Genomic DNA, 25,949 nt, shown 5'->3' with positions numbered 1-25,949 from the left:
CCCATCAAACACGTTGGATATGTATATATATTAGGTGAACGTACATGTAATGCTGTACGCACTCTGCAGCACTGCAGCTGTTCAATTAAGCACTGACAGGCTGATAACGAGGTGATATGTGCCTCTCCCACTCACTTTGCACCTTACTGTTGAGTCTGAGATACAGATGCTGCAGTGTGTCTTGCACTCCAGGTGTTCCCAGATGTGCTCTCCTTACACTGAAAAATAAACCCTTCCCTTAAGAACATGGAATTGAATTCAGTCCACTTACACGAAATTAGTCTTGTCCTGACCTGTACATTTCCACACAAAATTTCACCCTGGGCAAACATACCAGCCAAACTATTAGCAGCTGGAAAAGAAAAAAAAGGAGGAGAAATGATGGAAAACCAATATCCCGTTTAAACAAGCGTAACAGCACCACTGGGCCTCAGTATAATGATCCTTGTTCTTGCAGGTTGTATTTTTTCCTCCTTTTCCCTCTGAAACATTAGGTTAAGCATAGCATAGATGGCACTCAACAGTTTCCGGAAAGACAAATAAACAAAAATTCCCTTGTAACCCATTTTTCTTTTTCCTATCAGTGAAAGAAAAGACAAGGCAGTCTGCTGGAAATGGAATTTCATCCTGGGTATATATGACTGCTGGTGTTTAAAGATATTTTGTAGTTGTAACTGTAGAAGAAATTACACTGCTATCTTTCCATTTCTCTTTGACACACATCCAAAAGAACAGCAGTATTTCTGTTAAGATGTTGCTAGACTTGACTGCTCTGATGCTGCTATTACTCTTCTCTTTACTTTAATTATTTTCTTCTGTATCTAGCAATTTGTTTTCCCCAACTGATAAATACCATCAATTTAAGGAACGTTACCATAATATAACTCCATGAATATATTTAGCATATAGAAAGTGTATTCTCCTTTCGTCATTATAATAGGAATACAACTTGATTTATAATATTATTCTCTCCTACAATCAATTCATTTTTTCCATGAAAAATCTGTAGGTGTGGAAAAGAGACAGTATTTGCAGTGTGTTTCTGTATCTATTCTCATTTAAAGTTGAGTTTGTGGTTCTTTTGAAAGGGTGAAGTAGGCTGGCACTGAGGCGCCCCGCAGCCCAAAACCCCATACAGCCCAATCTTTGAATTCAGAGCAAGAGTTCAACCTTGGCTTTTGGGTCTTACTTTTAGGAGTGGTGGGAGACATGTCCCACATGCCCACAAACACATGGATAACTGAGCATCTTGCTGGGACTTCGCCAGACTTGTCCAAATGAAGGAGCACCAGTGAGTTGGGAGATGCCCCTCTCCAGCTGCTCCCAACCACCCATCCCCTGGGATGCAGACACCCACCTTGTGTAGTCATCTACTGCAAAGCAGAACAGATTAACTCAAAATACTGCTATACAGGGTTGATGTTAATCTGCTTTACTTTGCAGAGAGAAAGCTACAAGAGGTGGCGAGCACCTTAGTCACCGTGCCTTAGCTAAGGGCTGGAAATGAATTTCTGAGAGGCAATAACTTACATTTCTACATCTGTTCCACCAGTGAGCTCCCAACTGCATTTTATTTGCAATTTTTACCGTTCATCTTTCAACTGCTCTATGAGCAAGACTAAGCGATGGCATTATTCATCTACATGCTGCACGTTCCTGCTCATTTCCCAGGCTAGCACTTGGAGAGCAAGATAACTGTTAGAAAAGCTTTTTACTGTCACTCTGGACACAGGTAAATTTTGTTCCTTGACAACAGTGCACAAGTGCATGCTGAGTTTGACATAACAAAGTGAAAGCTGGATCAGAAACTCACGGAAAAACACACCTGTAATTTCTGTTGCCTTTGTCTCTGCTGCTCAGGGTGTTATTCATGCTGAGGAAACTTCTGCCCATCTCTAACGCTACTTCTCAAGAGATATTTTCCCTTTGCTAGATCTCACCACAGTCCCAATATTTGTAATTTATTTTGCATAACACTTGAAATCTTTCTTAAATGGTTGCTCAGAAAAAGCAACCATTCAACAAGGCAAAGTGCAAGGTCCAGCACCTGGGTTGAGGCAACCCTCGATATTGATCTAGGCTGGGGGATGAAGACACTGAGAGCAGCCCTGCAGAGAAGGACCTGGGGGGGTCCTGGTGGATGAAACTAAAGGAGAAGTATAGACTAGATATTAGACAGAAAATTTTTTCACCAAGGGTGGTGAAATATTGGTGCAGGATGCCCAGAGAGGCGTTAGAATCCCCAGTCCTGGAAACACTTGAGGTCAGCTTGGATTAGATGACCTTCATGGTCCTTTCCAACCCAAACAAGAAAACAAACAAACAAATAAAAACAAAAAACTCCACACAGTTTCCCTCCCTCTTTTTCATATTCAAGGAAGAAGTTTCCTTAATGAGATTTCGATGGATCTCAGCTGCCAACTGAAAGTAGCACAGAGGGTTTGTACATTTTCTACAGTAGCTTTTGTCCCCAGGCTATAGTTTTCCAATCCAGAGTTCATGTGACACTCAATACCAAACCCACTGTTGAATCTACAGTGATTTCTCCCTCTAATCTTCCAATACCTTCTTGTACTTTTAATATCCTTGGAGATGCTGATGACTCAGCAGGGCAGGGCCCTAGGAGACCTGTTTGCACGGACCCACTCTGAGCAGAAGGCTGGACTGGAGGTGCTCTGGAGATCTGTTTCCCTGAGATTAGCTTTTTTCCTTAACAAATGGTAAAATTTTTCTCTCAGCTAGTATTTTTTTTTTAAAAAAAGACACCATAGATGCTGTAATTTGCTGCATTTTCAACTCATCTTGAATACTCAGAATGGATATAAAGTGCTTTTCGATGTGCAGTTTTGTTATTATTTCCTTAGCAGAGGCCTTTTTACATTGACTTTGTCCTGGAGTAATGAGTGTACATCAAGCAGCAGGTACTGCATGATGCTGTCAAATTGGATAAAAGTACTATAACTTCTGCTAAAGAAGTGTAAATCTTTGCTTTTTTTTTTTTTTTTTTTTAATGCATCTTGAATCTATTTCCTTACAAAATAAATATGTACCAGACACAATTTCTTCTTGTCATAGGCTTGCTCAAGGAAGAGCTCACTTGCTTACACATTGCAGCCTGCATGGTGTGACAACGCTGTACAAATGCACCAAACCAGGGTGACAGAGACCACTAACGGTGCTTTGGCTACAGCAGGTGATGTGATTTACAGCAGATGCGTTGGGTGGAAACTCTTGCAAAATGTTGGCTTGAAACTCTTATTCTTCCATCTATATTAAAATGAGTCATGGATATAATGCTTACCTTCTATACTGCTTTCTAATTAGAAATTATAACCAAACTACCCTCCTACTTAGACCTTTCAATTTTTGTTCCAGTCTCTCCTATTCCTCGATTTATGTACTACCAGTTATTAAAAAATCCTTCCCTTTCCGATATAAATATTCACTAGATGCAGTTTCTTTTGTCTGCACATTAAATATTGCTGTGAAGCTCACCAGGAAATTAAAGTGGAGCCTGAAGCTGACTGTCCTTGGATGATGTACTGCGGATGAACTGTGTCCTATGGGGATTATTCCAGTCCCTGAACATCATACTTCTTGTATCTAAACATCAAAATATGTTTTCTTCCAACTTCCAAAGAGCAGTACACATATAAATTTTCTAATGGATTTTCTGTTTGGCTGTCACTTTAGCTGATCCAGGAGACAGAAATATAGTAGCAACATCCACTTATTTCAAAAATACCCTAACATTCCCAAAGTTGCTTTGAATTTGGTTTGGTAGTCTGAGACTTTAAGAAACATAGGAAATTGCATAACGAGCACTTTCTTTCAAATTCTTTCCTATTTTCCATTAAAAGCATTATCAGTGCTGGGTGAGGGATTAAGAAAAGCTATTAAAGTCATTTTTCCAAGCGGTTTTATCAAATTCAGTGAGAACAAAACCTTGTAGTTGGAGATGTCTATTCCTCTGTCCCCTCACGCTCGTTTCTGCTCTGGCTGAGCTATCAATTGCCCCAATCTGCTGTTTTCTTCCTCCCAGTTGTATTCTTTAGGAAGCTGTCAAAACCAACAACAGGACAGGTCTATTGTGCATGTATAAATACTGCATGAGTTCAGCAGTTACCTTATTATTCTTTAAATAGTAAAAAGTACAGTATTATAACCAGTATGTCCTTAGTTCACAGCTGCATCTTCCTCCTACAGAGCCCAGGGCTGCTCTCCGTTGAGTTAGGAGCCGATTCTTTCCTAGAACCAGGCTATCTTTACAGTTTCAGCGATGTATAAGCCTTCAAGCTCTGCTGCTGGTGAGTCTGGGCTGGACCTGAGTCTTGCCAAGCTCCACAGTCAGGTCTAGTTGCAGAAAAACAATTTTCTGCCACTGCTTCTTGGTAAACAAGCTCAAAATGGGTTAGTATGTTCTTGAACATTCTGCTTTTACTTTCAGGCAGGATAGTGGTACAGGATTGAATGCCAGAGTGGTCTAGGAGGATAAAAGGGGATGTCTGTTCCCCATCCATCAGCAACTAAACGGCATTAATCAGTGTCGTGAAAGCTGTTCCTGGCTTACATCCTGGCCTGAGTCCAGCTTGTGCTGGGATTGCTATATTGGTTTTGGATAGATTAGCTCTCAGTCAGTCTTTAGCTGTCTTGCCGGGGAATTATTGTGCTATAATACAGTCTGTAATTACATGCTCACATAATATCTTTTCCATTCGATGCACAGGATGGAAATGTATGGAGAAGCATTAAGGTTGCAGGGACAAATATGAATTTGACCTTCAAGTGCTTGCCTTTACAATCTGAAAAACTTTCTTTTAGCATAGCCTTACAAAAAAACTATGTTAATTATACAGTAGCCTAATTTGCCATGTTACGTCAAGGAGGCAAATTTTCTGCTCTCACTGATGCATAGTCAAAAATCCATAGAATGTAGAAGAGCACAAGTGAAACTCAGTCATGGACACGTGCAGGCAGAGAAGTTAAAAAAGAGCAACACTTCTGACAGCCATGCAGAGAGGGGACGCTTGTATCAGGGAGTCAGTGCAGCAATTTCTTTTGTATGTGCCTCCTCTTCATATCCCTTTTTCTTATGCACGTAAAGCATCCGACTTCCTCCTGCTGCAATGCTCATGGCACTGCAAAATCATTCTCTGGGGATGAAGTAGGTCTGCACAGCTTGTGGTGGTAATGGGCCGAGGTACTTCCTTGTACTCAATGAGATGTGAGAAGGCAATGAGTGCTGGCAGAGAGGAGCACCAGAGATGGCCAGAAGGAAATCCCACGTTTCAGAGTACATACGGAATAAAATGCAATTAATTCCTTAGGTATAAAGTATACTTCTCCTTGGGTGACTTTAAACTAAAATTGGTTCACCTGATCTGCACCATAGAATCATAGAATCATAGAATAGTTTGGGTTGGAAGGGACCTTAAAGATCACCCAGTTCCAAACCCCCTGCCATGGGCAGGGACACCTCCCACTGGCTCAGGCTGCCCAAGGCCCATCCAACCTGGCCTGGAACACCTCCAGGGATGGGGCAGCCACAGCTTCCCTGGGCAACCTGGGACAGGGCCTCACCACCCTCGTGGTGAAGAAATTCTTCCTAATGTCCAGTCTAAATCTGCCCCTCTCCAGTTTATACCCATTGCCCCTCATCCTGTCCCCACAAGCCTTTGCAAACAGTCCCTCCACAGCTTTCTTGTAGCCCCTTCACGTATTGGAAGGTTGATAAGAGATCTCTCTGGAGCCTTCTCTTCTCCAGGCTGAACAGCCCCGACTCTCTCAGCCTGTCCTCGTATGGAAGGTGCCCCAGCCCTCCGATCATCTTTGTAACCTCCTCTGGACCCGTTCCAACAGCTCCATCTCTTTCTTATGTTAAGCATTCCAGAACTGGACACAATACTCCAGATGAGGTCTCTCAAGAGAGGAACAGAGGGGCAGAATCCCCTCCCTCACTCTGCTGGCCACACTGCTTTTGATGCAGCCCAGGACACAGTTGGCCTCTGGGCTGCAAGCGCACATTGCCGGCTCATGTCAAGCTTCGCATCAACCAGCACCCCTAAATCCTTCTCTGCAGGGCTGCTCTCAGTCATATCAGAGAAGATCTTGACCCATCCTCACGCTTGCAGGCTCTTTTTCCATACATTGGGCTTCCCCCAGCAATGCTCTGAGTACAAAGTAGCCGTTTTAGCACCTGCACTATTAGATGTTCCAGGTACGGCACCTAAGCCTGTTTCTGGCCTTCTTGATCTCCCAATTGTTTGCCAGCAAAAACACTAGGTTTGGTGATGATCTGGGTGATAACAGCAGAACTGAAACACTGTCTGCTTGGGGTGAGTCTTCCTCACCACAACCCAACACATCTGACCTGTTCAGTGAACAGAGATGCAAATAAAAAAGGAAACGATGCTACTATAGCTCATTACGCTGAAAGCCCATTTTAAATGCAATTATCTTTAGTTTTATCGTTTAAAGATTATTATAGCCAGACTCAGATTTTAATGTCCAAGTGGGAAAATAAATTGTGGCAACAAAAGCTACAGTGTAAATACTCACTAAGGCTTCGCAATGATGGACATTAGCACATCGGACTTTCACATGTTCCATGCATGTTCAATTATTCACTGCTGAGATTACTGAAAAAAAAGCTTTAAATGTGTCATAAATAAGAACAGGCTGAAGTCTGTAAAATTTCTTTTGCTGAGGGAAGAAGCAATTAAACCAGCCGCTGGAAACTGTTAATATGTTACATAATTATTAGTAGACAGTTAGTGAATGCCATTTTTTTACCACCATCTCAGCAGGTGTAATGCAATGACAACACACTCCACTGCTAAACCCATTAGTAGTAAAGTGAGGCCAAATAATTCTGCTTTTTAATTCAAGCAGAATTTTTTTTTTCACAGTATTAGTAGCTATTGCCTGCAATCCGCACTTCTCCTCAAAGAATGCAAAGTCTCTTTTAACTCAGCATGGAAGGAAAGATGAGCTCAGATGACTGCAGTGCCCGAGTCCTATCCACACTAATACCAATGTGCATCTGGACCCAACTGAAAGCTTCTGTATGACAGAGCACTAAGGAAAAGAGAATCTCCGCAGAAAAAGTCTCCTCTAGTACAGCCCCTTTAAAGGGCAGAATGGGACTGAACTTCTGAGTTTGCATCATTCTGGTCTTTCCTACTCTTGTCAATTCAGTTGCTCTTCTGCATTTTGCAGTGCCTTGCAATAAATATGGCTTAAATTAAAATAGGTCTTTTTTTATGCTCCACATTCAAAATTTGTTTCTGTCACTCTGAATGTATGATGGGCTAAGTTAACAGTTTGGGACTAATTTAGAACTGATTTTAGGACCACTTAGGACTTGGTTTAGAATATCAGCAGCGAGTTTCATATCAAAGGACACTGTAACACTGTAGGCTTCTGTCACAGTTTGAAAATTGTATCTCTTTGTATTTGGCATTTTTACAGGGATTTTTTTTTTATTATTCTTTCTTAGGCCTGTTCCTTCTTGTTTATTTGATAGTTTATGGGGGTTTTTTTTCCTAGTTTTTCAGCTTAAGCAAAAGCTAAATGATTTAATTCTGTTTAGCCAGTTGTTACTTCCTACTCTGGATTACCACAACAGTAATTTTCATCTACAAGCTCTGCATCTGCTTTTTATTTACTTTCCATGATAAAGCCACATTATGCTGCTCAGACACCATCATAGTTGCAAAGAATATATTTAGTTGTACATAGCAAACTTGGACAGAGAAAATACAAAAATGTGCAGATCCAGCGATGTCAATGGAATGGAAAGAATACATGGTAATATTCAATTGTCAAACCAGAGCCTGTTTCCAAGGAAAATAGATGTAAACTAGTTTTTACATCTGTCTGGTGGGCATTTTGTGATAGAGGTATTCAAAACAAATTCACTTTCCACAGGAGAGACTTCCCTCGGGACTGTTCTATCCCTCAGCAAATAACTCCTCTATGTCTAAGTAAATGAGTGCCAAAACATAACAAAACCACTCCAGCTTCAATCCTCCGGGCCTTGAATGTGTGGAACATAAATGGATATGGAGAAGGACGGGTGATGATGTTCTTATTCAATTTGCTTTTTGACTTGCCATATCCAGCCAGAAGGGATATCTATACGCAGATGAATTTGTTGAGCAAAGAAACATGTCTAAAAATCTACATTATCAACCTCCTTGATTCCATAACCTTGACTGCTTAAGATTCAAGGATTTAATATACAAGGGTCACAATAATATGACTGACGTTTCTCCTCCTCTAATTGTTCGGAATTTCAAAATGATACTAAAAATCTTATTTTTTATATTTTCGCAAGTTCTATTTTTGTCTTGTCCTCTCTGTGTCATTCCTCCTGCTCCCCCAACCCTGTAAATATTGTCTTTGCCTTAAGAAAAAACACCACAAAAGACAGTATAAAAATAGAACAGTGCACTTAGAAGACTAAATGTAGTATTTGCTATCATCCACTACGTGCATTAGCATCTATCTATGAATCCATGTATATACGAATCAAATATCAAAGGAAAAGTCCCTGCAAAGAATAATTTAGCATCTTGTATGTAGAGCAGAGACAGCAACAAGCTTTGACACTCATGAGCAGTGATAGTAGCGAGGCGGAGAGACCCCACGCTTATTCTCAGGTGTGGTGCCAATCACCTTTCCAAGCAGCCTACAAAGCACAAAGAGCCAATTTGTATGGTTAGTGACATCAAGGGAAAACGCATCCCTGGAAGCAGTAACATCACTGTAGAAGAGAAAGTACTTTAGGGGCTTAAGTGTGACAAGAACAATAGTAACCATAGGAATCATTTAATCCCATTAGTGGATGGGACTTACAGCAAATATTAACAGTGATGGGCAGATATCAAGGTTATTCAATGAATATTTTCTTTCTGAATTTATAAACAAGCAGAATGATACCCTTGTGCTCAAAAAGAAAACTGAAGTATTTTCTAGTTTGTTCATCACCAAAGAAAAGAGTAGCATCCATCTCCTAGGATAAAAACGAGCCAGGACAGCTAGTGCTCGGTGATTGCCGAGGTGATATACGAGTTCTCTGCTCTGCAGAGAGTTTCTAACAAACCACTGAGTCAAAGCCCATGACCTCTTTCTTTGCTCCCCAGACCTCAAGGTCTCTCTGCAGAAGGAAATGAGTTCCATTTGACACACATTTCTTCCTAACAAGCACTCTCTGGTTGCCACTCTTTGTGGTGTTAACTCATGTGGGGCCCAGACCTTGTCTCCGCACAGCCCTCGGGTATTGGCAACATACCTGACCCCCATCTGCCTCTCCTGAGTCCCAGAATAGTCAACCAGCATGGCCATGCCACCTCCTCCTATGGCTGCGTGCAACACCTAGGCTACGTGCATTATGGCTACGTGCAACACCTAGGAGGGTCTTCAGTGGGAATCTTGGCAGAAAACCCATCCGTGAACTGTTGCCTGTACAGTGGGGATTAAAAAATGGAGCACCTCCTTTGCCTATTACCAATGGAAAATAAGTAACACCCAATATGCCAAATGCAATGAAGAAATAGTGTATGTTACTGGTGTAGAAGGTTTAGCAACGTAGCAGGCATTTGCAGCATTGTGCCAAATGTGAAATAATAATGATATTATGATATTAATGATACTACTTGGTATTTGATATCACAAAGTTTGTGCTAGACAGATCAGACAATGAGAAACACAAGTGCAGTGACAGGTAGTCACCCACGCCTCTTATCTGGGCAGTCCTGGGAGATGGTTTTTTTCATCCAAAAGCAACTAATTTCTCCAAGACAGTTGTGCATCTGCAAAAATCAGAAAGGCATAGGATCAAATATTTTCCATCTTTCGAAAGACTGTATATCTTTAAATATCTTTATCAGTGCATTCATACAACACTTTCAATACAACTGAGACTTTTTTACTGCTTAAACTTTCCATCTCTTAGATGCTTAGATGACATTAAATTTCCTTTTCCTTTTCCCTTTAAAACCTAGATAAAATAATGAATTAGATTAGGGCTCTGGAAATCAATAAGCTTTTTGTTTTTCACTAATTTCTATCACCTCAGTACTAATCAACAAAGAGTTGCTTTGACATTTGCACCTACAATGCATAAAGGTGATCAAGCTTGTAGTGTATGACAGACTCTTTCTACATGTATTTTTCGTCAGCAGTCCCCTTAATAGCTGTAATGACATGTGTTTGCATTTCTAGCATATGTTGCTTCTCTTTCCAGTGTAGCAGTCCCTGAAGGCTGATACCCTCCAACATGACAAATCTGACTGTGGAACAGGAAGTATGAAATCTTCAAAGAACACGGTATCTTCGCTGCGAGGGCTGTATGCATCTATGTACATTGCACTGTGGGAGTTACTGGGAAATCACTCACTTAGGAAGTAATTAATGTAAATCACTGTTCCACATATTCATATATAGTTGTTCCACTTCAAGCTTGCCATATGAAGAAGGAAAACTGCATAAAGAGGCAGTCATGATCTGGTCAAAAAGCAATCAACCCAGCTCATGTCAAATTTGAGTGGGACCTGCAAGACCTTGGGTGGAAGTAGGGCCTTATGATATGTGTCCAGGAAAGCTGCATCTTCTCTCTACAACACATATTTGTTTAGTAATGTTTTTGCTTTAAATAAATGGTGCTTTACTTTTTTTTAAAGGAAATGTGAGGAGGACTCATAATTGCTATTGCCTGGGAGACAGGCAAGATATGATGAGCATCACATCTCCCACACTGGGAGAAGATGAGCCAAGGCTGTTACTCCCAGGTCTGAAACCTTCACTGCTGTACTCCCGGAGAGCCCAAAGACGGAGGGATGTGCTGCTGCTTTAAAATACAGAGAAGTTTTGGTACTCTGGAAGAAGAGGGCTGCTACCTTAAGCACGATTGTAATTTGGGGCCCATCCTCTGCATACCTCCAAGGTCAGCATTTAAGAAAACCTGATTTCTAGGTCTTCCGTAGAAGTTGAAGGTTTCATGGTTACTAGAGGACCATACAGACATGTACATGGCATGAGGCAAATGCAACTCCTGCTAGAAAGTAAACTGTAGTCCTGAAGAAGCAGGAGCCTCACCCCACACCCTAGTCTGTATCACCTCCAAGCATAAAGCATTCTTGAGTCAATTATTAATACATTTCATTATAAAGGACAGAGTGGAGTTTGTAAAAACGGCTCTTGACATATTTTCCGTGGTGATTTTTGTGTGCATTTGTTACTTAAATCCAACTTCCACTTTCCTGCATACTAAATTTGCCAGTGTTAGCTGACCTGCTTCTTGTCAGATGAAAGTTAAGATAATATAAATACTTAACATTTTCATTTGATACAAATTTTTAGATAAGACACAGTGAAATGGAAGAAATTTCTGAAATAATTCACTTGACATTTCTCTACAGTTCATTTCCTTAATTTTCAGGTTACTGGCATCTCATTTTCTCTGCGAATTCTCCCACCCAGACTGCAAATTCTGCAAAATATGGTAGCAGTCAAAAATGACCCTTTCAAAACCATTTAGGTGACACAAAACCCCAAGACTCTGTTCCAAAAATGAGGTACAAAGCATCATTGAAAGTCATTCTTTCAATCTTTCCCTTCTGCTCAACACTGCTGTGGCACATCTGTAGCACTGTGACCAGTTCTGGCCTCTCCAGGACAATAGAGACAAGAAGCATAGAATCATAGAATCACCAGGTTGGAAAGGACCCACTGGATCATCGAGTCCAACCATTCTTAACACTCCCTTAAACCATGTCCCTAAGCACTTCATCCACCCGTTCCTTAAACACCTCCAGGGAAGGTGACTCGACCCCCTCCCTGGGCAGCTGTTCCAGTGCCCCATGACTCTTTCTGTGAAGAATTTTTTTTCTGATATCCAACCTGAACCTCCCCTGGCGGAGCTTCAGGCCATTCCCCCTTGTCCTGTTCCCTGTCACTGGGGAGAAGAGCCCAGCTCCCTCCTCTCCACAACCTCCTTTCAGGCAGTTGTAGAGAGTAATTCTCACAAGGACCCAATGGGTTTAGTCTGGCAAAGGACCATGAAGATAATGAATGAACTGGAGCAGGGAGGCAACTAAGATGGTTCAGCGTGGAGAAAGGATTGCTCAGAGGGATCTTATCTGCATCTATAAATACCTGATAGGGGGGTACAAAGAATGTGGAGCCAGACCTTTCTCCGTGGCCCTCAGTGACAGGACCGGAGACAAAAGGCACAAACTCAGTTCCTTAATAATCTAAAATATAAGTAAAACTTTTGGCTGGGAGGATGGTTGGACACTGAAGCAGGCAGCCCGGAGCGGTCACGGGGTCTCCATCCTTGAGATGCTCAAATCTGCCTGGATGCAACCTTGAGCAACCTGCAGCTGTGACCTGCTGAGAGCAGGAGGGACAGAGACCTCAAGCTCCTGTCAGTCCCAGCCTCACTGGAGGACTGTAGTTTTACAGTTCTACAGATAACTAATAAATAAATAAAGTTAAAATTCCACCCTTCAAGACAAAATGATGAAAATATTACCTCAGTTGCTATGAAAAATTCATGTACATCCAGGAATCAAGTTGAAAACATAGCTTCTGTTATTAGATATTCAGAGATATCTACCAGATTTTGCAACATTTTCCTCCTCCAGATGAACAAAGCATACAAATTGGCACCGTAAAACTTCTTGTAAAACCACATTATAATTTTTTTCTCATCATCAAATTACTATGAACTACGACAAATAAGAGAATATCTGGATATCCATAGCACACAGTTAATTTCTAATTGTTCCTGCAAGATAGTAAACAAATCGAAAACCCTTGACTTTGTACTTTATTCTAATTTTATACACAAGATACTTTCCCTTTCCATTTAATAAAAACTTAATTGCAAAAGGAAAAAAAAAAAAACAACAAAAAAACCCAAAACCCAACCCAAACACCAGAACAAAACCAAAGTGTGATTCAACACAGTTTAGTCACTTAAAAATTTCCAGCCAGTACATTTGAGGGGGAATTTCTTGATATACAATAGAATTCTTTGAATGGTAATGGATCATGCGTGTTAGCCCAGACTCACCTGCAGAGTGACACCCTCTCACGTGGCAAACAGTCAATTCCAGCAATTTAATTGTATTTTTTTCTCAGATTTTTATAATTATTACTAGCAATATTGCCCTATGAGAATGGTTACTTGGTGGTCCCTTTGCCCTACAGTGTGTTGTCTCCCATTGCCAGAGAAGAGAGACTTTGAGGGACAGGAACTCAATTCAACCACAACCGAGCACTTCCTCATGAGAGGATTTCCGGTTTGCCTCAATAATTGATATTTCCCATGCAATGCACACATCTTTTTGTTGGAAAATGTTCTTTGCAATGCTATTAAGATATATTTTAGCTTTTCAAAAATGCAAGGATGTGAAATATAAGCTTAAGTAGTTGGCTTCATGTAATCATTAATACCTTAGAAGGTTCTGAGAAGGGAAGATGCAACTGTGGCATTTTTTGTCAGAATATTTGAGGTGTTTGGTAAAATTGATTTCTATACTAATCAAGACCTAGGTTAACTAATTCTAATAATAACGAAACTATGGTATTAAACTACCATGTGTTGGTAAAAGCCTGAAAAAATATAAATGAGTAATTAATGTAGTCAATATGGATGGATGGATGGATAGATAGATAGATAGATAGATAGTATAAGGTGTCTAGGAATAAAGAAAAGTTTGGGAAAGCAAATCAAATAAAAATGTAGTATCAAAGACAGATGGGAGATTGGTTCTTTAAAAACATTCTTATGATTTTCTCAGCATCATCCTTTCACCACACAGTGTTACTTTGAATTTTAATGAAATGAAGCTGTGAATTTCTGTGAGAGTATCAGTGTACATGTGAAATTTAAGGGGAAGAATAACTATTGCATTGGTTCTAAACTCAACCTAATGTTTTAATTTTGAAAAAAGTCCTGGGTTTATTTAAGAAAAAAAACAAACACAGAAGTAATTTTGATCAGTACTTTTTGGTCGAGCCTGCTGGTGGTATGCTAGTACGGCTTTACATTTCCTTCCTCTGTTTTCACTCTTACAAATCATGTCATTCCATACCAAAATTCTGGAATCAGTGCTATTTGCCCAGTGAATCTGAGATTTGTGGACTGGATGAGAAAAAACAAACTGATGGAAATCTTCTATTGCTTAATAAACATGAAGGCCTTTCAGATTACAGATGCCAAGATCTCAAAACTAAAAAACATCCTTTTGTTTGCCATGGCATCTTTCCAATACATAACAACATCTCTTGCCTACATCCATAATTAATTGTCCTTCTGGACTACTGCGGCAGATGGGTGTATTAAATATCAACATAAAGCTCAATTCATATCACCAGAATTGTGATGTTTATTAAAGAAGATTAAAATTTGGGATAGTAATAATACATACTGTTCCTCATTTTGTCTTTGTGTCTAACTTGAGATTTGGCGTCTGCTTTGTTGGTACTCATCTAGATATACATTTAGCTGAAGGGCAACACAGGTAGCACTGACAAAGCTGTGTCTTACCTGTAAGAAGGTTTGGCAGAAGCTGTTGAGGTTGCAAAATGTTTGGGTTGCACAATATTATATGTATGCCAGATAAATTGCTCTGCTCGGAGAGCTAGTTCCTGAATTAACAACCAGGATTATTGCTGGAACTGCAAACAGCTCAAAAGCAGAATTACAGGGTAAGACTAAGATTCACAAGTTGCTGATGAAATCACTCAGTGAGCATGACCTTATTACTCTCTACAACTACCTGAAAGGAGGTTGTGGAGAGGAAGGAGCTGGGCTCTTCTCCCAAGGGACAGGGGACAGGACAAGGGGGAATGGCCTCAAGCTGCTCCAGGGGAGGGTCAGGCTGGATATCAGAAAAAAATTCTTCATGGAAAGAGTCATCAGGCACTGGAACAGCTGCCCAGGGAGGGGGTCGAGTCGCCTTCCCTGGAGGTGTTTAAGGAACGGGTGGACGAAGTGCTTAGGGACATGGTTTAAGCAAGTGCTAGGAACGGTTGGACTCAATGATCCAGTGGGTCCTTTCCAACCTGGTGATTCTATGATTCTATGGAGACTACTCCTGAGGTGGAAACCAACCCCAAGTGTCCTCCACCTATGCAATCCTTCCCAGAGCACTTTGCAACCAGCAGCCTGGATTTACCAGATACCCACGGCTACAGCAAATGTTCAAGTGGCGTACAGCAGAATGGCTGCTTTCTGTCACAGATACGAATAAATAAATAAATCAGAATCAACACAGTAGCTCAAGAGAGTGATTTCCAAAAGCAGAGTGGTAAACAGAAGAATGAGAGAAGCCAAATTCAGGTTCTTCACAGATCAGCATGGATGTGTAGCACAGACCCTTTGTCCTCTCCTTTGGCATTAGACCATCCTAATCACCCCATGGGCTCAGTCAGCCTCTCAGGACTCAGCTCTTCTACAAATCCTTAGGGACTGGCCTGTGATTTCATTTTGGTCTCAACTAAACTGAATGTCACCCACTTATCTTAAATTCTTTAATAAAACTTATCATGAACAGCAAACAACTGCAGCCTTTTGATCTGCTCCATACAGCCTGGTAACTTCTTCAGAGCACAAGCCAAAATGTGGACTGAAAACACTCCTTAAAAATCCCTTCAGTTCTCAAGTGGAAAGGCTCCTAACTCAGGCAATAGCTTTAAAACATCCTTAAAAGTCAATTAATGTCTTTATGAGGGAATGAAGTAACACAGTTACAGGCTGGTCCGTAACTCATCAGAAACTAATTAGAAAGTTAGGAAAAAATGCTTTTGGATAAGTTCAGGAAAAAAATGCTATTTCATAGGAATTAATGATATTCTATCTTTGTTGTCCTTTTCTTTTACCTTATTCATCTCTTGCCAAATTAACCAGTCTTTTGGTGGGCTATCCTTGCTGCCATCTGCCTTGACCTTTCCGACTTATAGGGCTGCTCCTGCTCTGGGGCTCCTGCAAGTGCTGCCCTGGCAGTCCCATATATATTCCTATATTTTGATAAACACTGAACAACTTCAGTTCAAACAACTCTTTTCAGTAAGCAAAATCCACTACATTTTCCAGATGCATCAAAAACCCACATCAACTGAAAAAAAAAAAAAAAAAGGTACACTGTAGCAATAATCAGCAAGGGCTTAATATTTCTATTAAGAAATTGGTATGGTGCAAGAGGACTCAGTTGTTGCATGGAGAGTGGCCCATACCACCAGTAGTTCAAACACAGCCTCCAAAATGTCAGGAAAAATCCTCATTTGCTGAGAGACCATGCACTTCCCCCAAAGAAAGAGTAATATATACATTTTGCAGATGACAGCCAAACCTGAAACGGCTACTTAGTACACACACATTAAACATGAGAGTCTCTGGATGATCAGGGTCTAAACGTCTGCAATAAATAATTTGAGTGTCTTTACTTTTTATGATTCCCCTCTCCCTATTACTAATTGCAACCTTCTCGTCAGCTTTAATTACAGCTACTGAACATTCAGCAGTCATGTAATATTTATCAGTCTAGCTGCAATGACCCTTAGATGTTTTTCCTGAGATATTGCTAATTTTGTATAGTACTGGAACCAAATAATGTGACCTTTTAGTATGAAGAATATGCAAGAAAGCATTAGAAGACTCCTAAGTGTGACCATATAATAAAGGCATTTAGAGTATTCTTCAGAAACTTCATGCTAAGCCAGCAAGCATGATGTGCTCCAGACAACATCTTCAGTCCTCCTCAGTTCCTTGCCATGACCGTGGGATCTCCCAAACACAAAAAGGGCAATATTTAGCTCAAACTGCCCTTCCTCTCATTGTCTGATGGCATTAATTAACTCTAACCCAATTCTCATTTTGCTGGACCTTTCCAAGCAGTTTGAACCACAGATGGAGATCCTATGGAGTCACAGCACTCCCACCCAGAGATTCTCTGTCTGTGGGTATCAGTATTTGGAATAAAATGCATATGAGAGAGATGGCAATAACTGCCACAATGATGAGGGAAATAAACAGCTCGTTTAATGGGAGAGCTCTAGAGTGATTTCTCACCAGATCATCTCGTTAAGCAGTGTTTGCACTTGAAGACAAAGCTGCTTCTCCACAGAACAGTCATTAACACCTGCTACCCAGAGAAATGGAGGGTGAGATGTGCTCCATTAACAGCCCAATGGGAAGCTAGTGACTATGCAATAGATTATCCTACTTATTTCATGCTTTTTATGTTCCACTATAGATGCTCCTCATGTTTTCCAGACCTGCAATACAGCAGCACCTCCTGAAGCAGGAAAGTGAACGTGTGAAGTACACAGACCCCTCTCACACAACTTCTGCCCTGGTTGAAGACATACAAACTCACCAAGTACCTCCCTGTTTAATAAGGCACCCACACCGTTATCTCACAAAGGGCTCCAGGGGACACTATTTTCCAACAAAGCACCCCAAAGAAGAAATACCTTCCAGAAACCTTAACGGATCATTCAAGAAATGATAATAAGCACTATAAATGATTCCTCTATTTTTTTACTCTGAAGGGTGTACAGCACAGCTATGAGTTTTAATAGCCTTTAAAATGTTCTTACAACTAGCAGTGGATTTTTAGTGGTAGACACTGTATAAAAAAGAAAACACTTATGATGTACGCAATGATTATTTTGCATAAAAGCTGGTCTTTTTCATTTAAATTTATCTACACTAATGTATTCTCTTTGTTCTTTTGCAGCCTTTCTTCTAGTCTACTGAAGAACTTCAAACTCACAGAAATTACCACCATCTTACCCTTAAATTGGTTGGCTTAATTCATTATGTTCTATTATTGGGCAAAATCATGACATTGATTATGTGTTCCAGTCTAAAGACAAATACATTTATCCAACAAAAACAAAGGACTGTAGAAAACACATGTGCAGGCTGCTGGGTTTGAAGTTGGAGACAGGAAAAAACAAACATACAAATGAGAAGACTAATGGAATCACAGGAAAATCTCCAGAAAAGAGCTTTTGAGCTGGGCCTTGACCCAAAGGAGGCTACAGAAGTGGGAGATAAGACATTATTTCTTTTTCTTATTCTTCAAGAAAAACAAGACTTTCATGTTCTCTGTATTAAACACACATTTCTGCCAGAAGTGCCTGATGCTGTGACCAAATTGTCAAACTGACTCTGAGCAACTGTAGCAGCAGGATCTCTGGCACCCCGTTCACACTCAAAGAGGTCACTTGGGCCCTCCAGGATTTACACAAACTTTTCAGGTCAGGTTTTGTTGCTAACTAAGCTGGTACTTCCCTTAGATGATAATGTTTTAAAGCCACAGACCAAGTTTCAAAGTCCAAGTTCAAAGGGTATTGAAGAGCTGTGGTTGGGAAAGAGTCAGCAGACCATGCTCAGAATGAATTACCTTATTTTGAAGAAAATTTATGCCAGATTAGTTTACTATTTACTTATGCGCTATAAACTCATCAACTTTTAGGACATAGCTACGTGATTAGGTCCCAAAATAAACCTAGCCTGCACGTGTGGTAGATCAGACACTTAAAACCTGATTCACCTTCCTGTCACCTGGAGGGCAATGTAGCCGAGGCATTAAGTAGACACCTTTCTCCCTGAGAAGGTACTCAATTCTGGATTTCAGAGTTGATTTTCAGTTAGAGATCAAAGTGCTCACACCACAGTTTGCAAACAGAGTCACTTCTTTCACTGTTTTCACAGATCTTTTGCTTACCACTAGCCCACATTTACAGTTTCCAGCCACTTTGTGGCAATTTGGATGCATTTTTTTTTTTAACTTCGTGGCCAAATTCAGCAAAATTGCATATATAAACAATGAGCTTCCAGGCGAAAATACACATTTTTTTCAATTACTGAGCAGATTCAGCTGGAAAACAAGGTAGATAATATAATTCTGTTCTTCTATCAATGAAAATTTATGAAAATAAATATAAGTCATATGTGATGGTGGTGCTTTCTGTCTGCACATTTAGCCTAGGTAGATGGGTAAGAAACAGAAGGTAAAGGTGGAGATTATAATAAGGGAGAAACTCTTCAGAGCTAAGATAACAGGATTTAAGTGCCTAATAAGGACATTCTTATTAAGTGTTTTTTCCTAATCATTATCCAACTAGTGCAATCAGGAACTTGCAGGGTGGAAACACAGGTGTATGACAGGCTTTGGTAAAAATACCTTTCTCAAATTGTCATTTTCAGCTTAGTGTAATTTTAAAGAATATATTGTACTGATCTTACTATTGCAAAAATCAAAGCCTTTTCCACCTGCGAAGTGTGAAACTTGCTCTATTGTAGTACTTACATACCTGTCTGATGTAGTTGTTATTACATCCCGAATTTTGTTTGACCCAGAAAGATAGATATGTATCTTAAGAGACCTCTATAAATATTGTCTCTGGTATAGAGTGTGAGAGCCAAATAGACACAGTTCATAAACAATTGTGATGTATTAATCAAACCAAGACCAACTTCCCTCCAAAAATGCAGGTAATCATGTAAAAAACTTTGTCAGCATTGGCATAAAAAAATATGATTTAACTCTTATTAATGGATGTGAATTGTCATGTTTAAACTGATGGTTAAGCACACAAAAAATGTGAGAAGTGGTTTAGCTGGATATGCCAAATGCACGTGTAAATATATATAGCAAAAAGACAGATTAAAGTTTACATCCCAGATAAAAATGCAGTCCTGTCAGATCAGTGCCATTTGTATAAGTAAGAATAAGAATAACACTGCAAATAGATATCAGGAAGAAAGCCCATTAAGCATTATTGAAAATCAGGGGTGTCCCCTCTAGCTAAGAGAAGTTATTAGTCTGACAAATGCCAAGTGCTAATCTAGAACTAGTGGGATTTAATTTTATGAATTGTTTTCATAAATATTCTAAAAAGTCTTCCAAGAGACGTGTTATGTGCTTTCATATCTTTTGAATTCGTTTAAATACTCGAATGTAGAATATGAGTAATCCATTGCTATAATTTTATTTATGCAGGGAAATGATATTTTACTTGCTTGTGTGTAAAACCATGGCATCTAGGGCTCTCTACTTGTTTACAAGCCAAGTCAAATGCCACAGCTAGTGGGAGATGAGTGAAGCAGGGCCAGTCAAAATGCTGCTGCACGGAACCTCCTCCGTTACATAATACACATCAAACTCCATTATTTTATCTCTGCTGTGAGATAGTACTTAGGATTGTCGTTTCAGAAACTGCGTTGTTTTCTTTTCTCTTTTTTTAGGGGAACCAGGGAGAGGGATGTTGGATTTCCTATGTTCTTCACACAAGCTGTCTGCTCTCAACGAGGTATTTTTTTTATCTCTTCCTCCTTCCATCAGAAAAATGTTAGGAAGTGAGTTTGGCAATATACAAAAAGTACTTCAGAAGGCACAGGAACTGAACTCATCTATTTGTTTGATTTATATTGTTTCTAAGATCATTTTTGAGGGAAAGTAAAAATCTGTTTCTCATCTGCCCCTGGGATGTGAGGAATGAGTCTCATTGAACCCACAACCTCTTGCTTCCTGCTCCTCAATGAGGAGGAGACAGAGGAGACTTTCAATTTGGGCTCCTGCTGTCTCCACTCTGCCTTAAAAAGGTGAATCAAAAAAATCTGTGCCCATTGGTTTCAGAACTTTTTAGTAAGTAACTTACACTGTTTATATTTTTCCATCATCATTACTGCATACAGCGTATAGTCCTAAAACACGCAGTAAAACACAGGGTTTGTATCCTACATTTTTAGAAGGTTGGTTTCAGCAGCTAACATGTCCAGCTATGAAACCACAATGTTAGATGTCTTGTATCCAAACATCAAACCCTGTTTTTCTCTTTTTGGCCATGAAGATGGTCAGAGGACTGGAGCACCTCTGCCATGTGACCAGGCTGAGAGAGTTGGAGCTGTTCAGCCTGGAGAAGAGAAGGCTCCTGGGAGACCTTATAGCGACTTTCCAGTACCTGAAGGGGCTACAAGAAAGCTGGGGAGGGACTTTTTACAAGGGCATGGAGTGATAGGATGAAGGGGAAAGTCTTTAAATTAGAAGGGGGGAAGATTCGGATTAGACATTAGGAAGAAATTCTTCATGATGAGAGTGGTGAGACACTGTCCCAGGTTGCCCAGGGAAGCTGTGGCTGCCCCATCCCTGGGGGTGTTCAAGGCCATGGTGGATGGGCCTTGGGCAGCCTGATCCCTGATATGGTTGGACTTGATCCAGTGGGTCCTTTCCAACCTAGTGATTCTATGATCCAGTGGGAGGTGTCCCTGCCCATGGCAGGGAGTTGGAACTGGATGATCTTTAAGGTCCCTTCTAACCCAAACCATTCTGATTCTCTGATTCCTTTTAGTGCAGGAGCAATTCAGTCTCACGTAGCTTTCCCATTAAAACTCTTCTTGATATAACTTCGGAAATATATACTGTACCCTCTCAAGGACAACACCTACCCTTTCCTACAAACTTCAAATTACCACTAAGATTTTAGTATAGTATAAATAGTAAACAACAAACACTCTGGCTCTCTTTCCTTATCCTCCTACTATTTTTTTCACTGGAGACCTGTCCCTGGATCTCTGTCCCTGCCTGTCCAGGAGCACCGTCAGTCTGTGCTGTTGGGCACAATAACGATGGCAGGTTTTGTCTTAAGTCATCCTTCTCTAATATCCTCCTTTCAGTGATCCCTGTTGATTTTTCCTGAATATACAAAACATTTCTGAATGAATTCATCTTGTAGTACGGGGAAGAGAAGTGCATATCTCGTAATAACATTTCTCAACCAGTCACCACATCCATATAAAAGAATCTTTAGGTACTCTATAGTGGAGAGAGGTATTTCAGCAATGAATTGGGTAGTACTGACCTGTGTTCCCTCGTAGCAACATGATCTGGAGTGTCATCTAAGTACCAAATAGCAACTCTTCATCATCCTGCAAACTGCAGTGCAATGCTGTTTTGGCATAATGGCATTTGTCATCAGCACTGGCACCTTGTCCACAGATTTGTTTCCCAGCAGTGTCTGTGCTCCAGTCCTCTGAAAATATTTTACCCTTAGCAGACTGTGAGAGCACTGTATTTTACAACTAAATCAACTGCAAACCCAGTTCTGTTTCCTGCCTGTGTTGCATTTAATCGTGCATTTTACATGCAGAGAGAGACAGAAGAAATATCATCATTATTAGCAGAGGCAGCTTCTGCTATTTTCTACCTCATTATATAAGAGCAACCATACTCCTGACAAGTAAAAGATTAAATACCTAAAGTTCGATATAGAACTTTCCCCATGAAAATTCTGATTTTGAATCAATTAGCTTCCCTCCTTAAAGGTTCAGCCAAACACTTCCAGGTCGCGTTTATGTTTATTAAGTATTAACTAATGTACAGTGGCTTTCTGCATTGCACCTGAGACCTTAGTTCCATGCAGGAGCGCACGCGGTGGAGTATTTCCTGAGACGTTCCATAAATCTCCTCGTGCATAAAAGCTGTTTACTCCAAAAGTGTTAACGTTATACAGACTGAAGTGGTAGAGTACTCCTGCTGCCAGAGATATTACTTCTGTCTATCACAGCGGAAACCTGTCCAATGAAATTTCTTATCTGTCACCCAGATGCAAGCTGAAGCTCATCTGGGATGCACCGGTTATCTGTCTCAGCGTAACAGGGTGAGCACCACATTGGGAAGTGATTTGTATAGATCACTGGGTTTTAATGATAAGTATAAAGTACTTCACCTCTTCAGGAATGTCACAGAAGAAATCAAGAGCTTAACACGATCTCTTTGGAAAGCAATTTGTATTGCAATTACAAAACACTGATACCTGTGTCACAGAGAGCTAGTGGATTTCAGAGGGAGGAAGCTTAATTTACAATATACTGGAGATAGAACATAATATTATCACCGACATCCTCGTAACGTATGGTGCATTCAGCGATGACTTTCGCACATTAAAACAAATTAAAGAAATGTCTCTTGCGAAAAGGTCTACCTTTGCCTAAGTGCTTCTATTCACCGAACGCCCAGCTTTGTAGATTATAAAAGCTGTAGGGAATGTCTAACAGCTAATCCAGTTAGCTTTGTAGAAGCTAAATTATCATATCTTCAATGAGAGCTCTAAGATTTCCTGCAAATTAGTTAATTCAAACAGGAAAAGAATCAAATCTTTCAGATGGTTAGGAGGTTTTTGAAAGGAAGGAAGACAGCTGGAATAATCATAACACTTTAAAACCTATTGTTATATTTAAATTAAATAAATAGCAACACTGTAAATGTACTTTGAAATTATATTTTTTAAAAATAGAAAATTTTTAAAGGATTGAATTTAATTAAGCAATCTGTTTTTCTTTATTGTTAACGGCTTTATTTTGGCTGGCATAATAATCTTAACCACATTCTTAAATAATTATAAATCCTAAAAAGGAAAGGAGGAAAATACCTATGTTGCAGAAGAAATTGTGATGACAGAAGAATTCACTTTAGGCATACAGAAGAGAGATATTTTATCTCATGCTGCTGGGAAAGCTATTTGTTTGTTCATCTCTCCGAGCTGGAAAAATAAGTTTTTTTAAAAAATAAAATAAAAAGTAAAAATCAGGAAATCTGGATTATTTTAAACTAAGAGGGAAACACAATTGACATTCAAGGGCTCTGCAGTGGTGTCCTTCCCAGTTGGGAGCTCAGCGGCACCACCTTGGTGCTCTCACCTGTCAGCCAAGTTCTGAGAACTCCAAATGGAGTAAATCTGACAAATCCTGGATTCCTTTGACTTTGAGAAGTCTACAGGGAACCATTGCTATGAGGTCAAGCAGCACAGAACATGGACAGGACCACAGTTGAAAAAAGCCATATTAGATATTATTTTCTATGTCCAGATTTATTTTTTCCCCCTTCTTAAGGCTTGCATGACCACGAGCATTAAGGAAAAAGACATTGCAAAAAGTAGAGATATCTTTTTTGAGAAGCTTGGTCTTGGACTCTCCTCCCACATGCATCCCTTAGCACAGTCTCCCAGCATCACCATCTTCTGCAAGAACATTACCCGTGGGATTGGGATTGGGTTTGCATTGCCCGCTGAGTTTAACAGGATTATTTCATTTTTGACAAAAAATGCGCCCGTGTGTCAGGCACTTATACACCCCGGTATTTTTTTAAAAATATTAGAGCACTTCCTTTATTTGAGTGCTCGCTCTTTGTCAGGTTTTCTTTGGCTTGTTTTTTTTTCATTTGGATTGCCTTTTTAAGAGCAGCTCTGGGCAGACAACTGATATAGCAGAAACGTAGGACAAGCTATGATCTTCACAGGACCACAGAACAGCCAGTATTGAAGGAACCTTAAAAGTTCATCTGGTCCAGTCTTTTATGGGAAAGGGAACCTAGATAAGACCATCTGTTATTGTCTAGTCACATCCTGGACTTAAGTCTTCTCAAATTTAATATTGCCTTTCTTTGGAAGGGGTAGAATTAACATGATCATGTCCTTCAATAACTGTAACCCATGAAATAGTAATAAATTACATGAGACTTTTACTCAAAACCCAATGTTGCTAACTTATGAAAGATGTAACACACTAGACGGTGAAAGTCTGAGCCCCCAAGCGCTCAAGTTCAAGTGTACTTTAATCCTGAAAAAGGGCTAGAGACAGTTTTATTAAAAACAAACCTACATAAAGTTGATTTGAGGAGTCCAGTGTTTCCTTTGCTGAAAAATATTCCCTTCTTGATAAAAAAATATGATTTAGTCTAGGTAATACAGAGCTAGCATCATTTTAAAGTGGACAGAGAAAAGGGAATTTCCTGTCTTTTGTATATCTCCTTGAGATGATGTAGCACCAGTTTCTCATGCTCCAGTAAATATAAGGTTGTCCCAAAGCACTACAAATAAATAGCAGTGGGTTTATTATATCTTGTCCTCTATATAAGTAGACATTGGTAAAATGTGCCAATTAAAAAGTTACATATGTAGGTATAGATAATGAATTAAATTCCACTTTGTGGCATCACTTCAGCTCCATCAAAGCAAATCACTGCTCACTTGGAGTAGGTATTGACCGCTGCCCACCAGTCCACATTGCAGTAGATGGTGTTGATTTAATCATGAGGTCAGGTAATCTCTGCTGAGAAAGTAGGTTTTGAAAGTAGTAGTTCTAAGAATAGGTTATTTAGTTAAACTTGAAAGTGACTAAAGGATTCAGACTATAGTATCGATGAATAATATAAACAAATCCCATTACTTACAGTGCACGGTAAATGGTTTGATCTTAAACTACAATCAAATAGGATTACTTTTCATTATTAAAGTGACTGGAACTTAACGTTTAAATGAACAGTTAGGTTTATGTTTTGTGAATTAGTCAACAAAATCAACCCAAATGATGCAATGTGAAATAGTAAAGGATATGCTATATAATTCTGGTATTAAATTCCTAAACTGGCTCTGATATTACTTGAAGCTCAGTAGGAAAACTAATAAAAGTCTCTGTGAAGTTATTTTTCCTGTGTTGTCAGCACATTGCTAGTTAATGACTTTTAGAGTAGGTCAACAGAAAAGTGGTTTCTTTCACACTTATGTGTTACTATCAAGCTTTTATTTCTTTTGTCAGGTGTTATTTCTAAACTACAGGAACGGTGGGCATGATTTTATTTTTTGATTGTTAAAAATTATTATTTTTCTCTCACAATGCAGCTTATTTTGAACAGTTATTCTTTTTATCACTGCACTGTCCTGTCTTATATCTCAAATGCCATAGCAAAGGAAAGCTGCTTTCTAATTACAAAACCTGTTTATATTGCTGTTTGCCTTGCCAACTTTTATTAAATGTGCTTTTTATCTCAAATGCGTGAATCTGAAAGCGTGTTTACGTATGAGCAGCCTCTCCACCGAGATGGCTTTTGCTCTGTGAGATACCCAAAAAGAAGGACCGCACCCACTAG

At 39.8% G+C, this 25,949-nt stretch overlaps 1 long non-coding RNA gene across 17 annotated transcripts in view; it reads right to left on the bottom strand.

Moving 5' to 3' along the window:
- Window positions 1-25,949, bottom strand: part of LOC128852689 (uncharacterized) — a 101,668-nt gene that overhangs the window by 34,880 nt on the left and 40,839 nt on the right. Inside the window, exon 14 of one of the 17 annotated variants that reach the window (XR_008450677.1) lies at window positions 9,397-9,815. The exons of the other annotated variants lie outside the window; for them this stretch is intronic. This is a non-coding gene — a long non-coding RNA (uncharacterized LOC128852689). Of the gene's footprint in view, window positions 1-9,396; window positions 9,816-25,949 lie in introns of those variants that run through there. 17 annotated transcript variants of the gene reach the window in all.

The sequence above is a fragment of the Cuculus canorus genome, chromosome 7 (genome assembly GCF_017976375.1).
Source record: "Cuculus canorus isolate bCucCan1 chromosome 7, bCucCan1.pri, whole genome shotgun sequence".
Taxonomy (NCBI): domain Eukaryota; kingdom Metazoa; phylum Chordata; class Aves; order Cuculiformes; family Cuculidae; genus Cuculus; species Cuculus canorus.
This window is presented reverse-complemented; position numbering and strand designations above follow the sequence as displayed.